At 40.4% G+C, this 2,500-nt stretch overlaps 1 protein-coding gene across 1 annotated transcript in view; it reads right to left on the reverse strand.

Annotated features, from left to right (window-relative positions):
* The window catches only part of clptm1l (CLPTM1 like), a 118,402-nt gene that overhangs the window by 11,670 nt on the left and 104,232 nt on the right, over positions 1 to 2,500 (reverse strand). The window lies entirely within an intron of this gene.

Below are 2,500 nucleotides of genomic sequence, written 5' to 3' on the forward strand. Positions count from 1 at the left end.
AGGACCCGCCCACAACCGAATCACATCACATCAATCCGCCGGATCACAAGAAGGTGGACAATAATCTTTACAAATGGATATGTTGATAGCGACTAAACGACTAAATATCAAGCGATTCTGTCACAGCGAATGTCTTAGTCGTTTAAACAATGTTGGATGATGTAATTGATGGGTCTTGAATAATTGTGTAACAAAAGAAAAATCGCGATTTGATTGATTGATTAATTTACATTTTTTTTTCAATTTCTTTTTCCTCCTCTCTGACTGTCAGCGCTAGCTCTAGTCTCCACCCACCGCCACCCCCCCCCCCCCCCCCCCACACACACACACACACACACACACTCCTGTCTGCAACGCGGGTCAGACTGAGAGAGAGCTGGGTGCTGCGCTGTTCTAAGTGAGCATGGCCTATTGAGTTGATTGATTGATTGCTAATTTTATTACTGTACGCTTGGTTTCCAACTGGTTAAGTTTAGGCCCTCTTAGGCCCTCTACAGTAGGTTTAAAAAATAAATAAAAAAATAGGGCGAAGAAAACGTTTTTTTCCTATAGGGCAAAGAAAACGTTTTAATTTGTTTTACCTACTTTCTATAGAAGCATCTAAGAATGAAGTTCTATGGAAAGTAGGTCTGCATTCCCTTAACAATTGTGTGTATTGAGCCGTACTGTATTGTACCCATTCTGCATCTGGTAATAACATTTTCAATCAATCATTCCAATAATACACAGTTGGATGTGTTAGTTGGTTGGATGCACTTCAAGCTGCTTCCACATGAGGCAACTTCTCTCAATCATTCCAATAACACACAGTTGGATGTGTTAGTTGGTTGGATGCACTTCCGATCTGCTTCCACATGGAGGCAAATTGTCTTTTTTGTAGTTGTGGAAACTACTTTTTCTGGCGGATGGTTTTTTCAATAAATCTTCGATTAATGTGTGTTTATTGTATAGAAATAGGTTGGATGAATGTGGCAGTTGTATAAAAGCTTTACACCACTTGCAGTCGTGATTTGTGAACAATAAACCATGCCTAGGGGTGGTCGTTAGACCCCCCTAGGCATGGTTTATTGTTCACAAACCACTCCTGCGCGTGATGTAATGCTTAACTATACACCTGGTACTGGTACAGACATCCACCTGTGTTGCACATTTTGGATTTTCCGCCATCTTGGATGTTATGAAACACATTTTTGATCTCCTCCTAAATCCTAAGTCTGATTGCTGTGGATCATTAACTGGATCAATCAATAGATGCAAGTCAACAACCATTAGACCAATCATCACCAAAGTTGCAGATAACTATCCGAAACATCTCATCTAAATCGACCACTGGGGGGGGGGGTATGATCCATATTGGCTTGAAACCTGGTGATCGCAGCTTGTGGCTATATTTATTATTATTAGTAGTAGTAGTAGCAGCAATAGTAGTAGTAGCAGCAATAGTAGTAGTAATAGTAATAGTAGTAGTAGTGGTAGTGGTAGTAGTAGTGGTAGTAGTAATTGTAGTAGTAATAGTAATATTAGTAGTAGTGGTAGTAGTAGTAGTAGTAGTAGCAGCAATAGTAGTAGTAATAGTAGTAGTAGTGGTAGTAGTAGTGGTAGTGGTAGTAGTAGTAGTAATAGTAATAGTAATATTAGTAGTAGTGGTAGTAGTGGTAGTAGTAGTAGTAGTAGTAGTAGTAGTAGTAGCAGCAATAGTAGTAGTAATAGTAATAGTAGTAGTAGTAGTGGTAGTGGTAGTAGTAATAGTAATATTAGTAGTAGTGGTAGTAGTAGTAGTAGTAGTAGTAGTAGTAGTAGTAGTAGTAGTAGTAGTAGTAGTAGTAGTAGTAGCAGCAATAGTAGTAGTAATAGTAATAGTAGTAGTAGTGGTAGTAGTAGTGGTAGTGGTAGTAGTAGTAGTAATAGTAGTAGTAATAGTAATATTAGTAGTAGTGGTAGTAGTAGTAGTAGTAGTAGTAGTAGTAGTAGTAGTAGTAGTAGTAGTAGTAGTAGTAGTAGTAGTAGTAGTAGTAGTAGTAGCCAGGGCCGCCGCTAGGGGCGTGCGAGCAGTGCGGTCGCACAGGGCCTCGCGAGAGAATGTTAACAATCACTTTCCATCACAGACCCAAAATCTAGTTTTGCTTACATGCTTATATATTTCACATTAGACACGTTTGTAGAATAGTGTTCCGGGCTCTGCAGATATACTATTGGTTTCATTCAATGACCCGTTTACTTTTGTGCAAAACATTGTGGTAGGACTAACACTAGAGGGAGCTGGTTGGCGTCGGTCTGGTAGTCGGTAGAGAGATGTGAAGACCGGTATTATCCACGAGGGGAGGGGGTACAGGTACGGGGTCTATTCGGCGCTATCCACGGGAGCGAGTGGATGACCAATCATCACCAAAGTTGCAGATAACTATCCGAAACATCTCATCTAAATCGACCACTGGGGGGGGGGTATGATCCATATTGGCTTGAAACCTGGTGATCGCAGCTTGTGGCTATATTTATTATT

This window comes from Notolepis coatsorum, assembly GCF_963971535.1.
Source record: "Notolepis coatsorum genome assembly, chromosome: 4".
NCBI lineage: Eukaryota > Metazoa > Chordata > Actinopteri > Aulopiformes > Paralepididae > Notolepis > Notolepis coatsorum.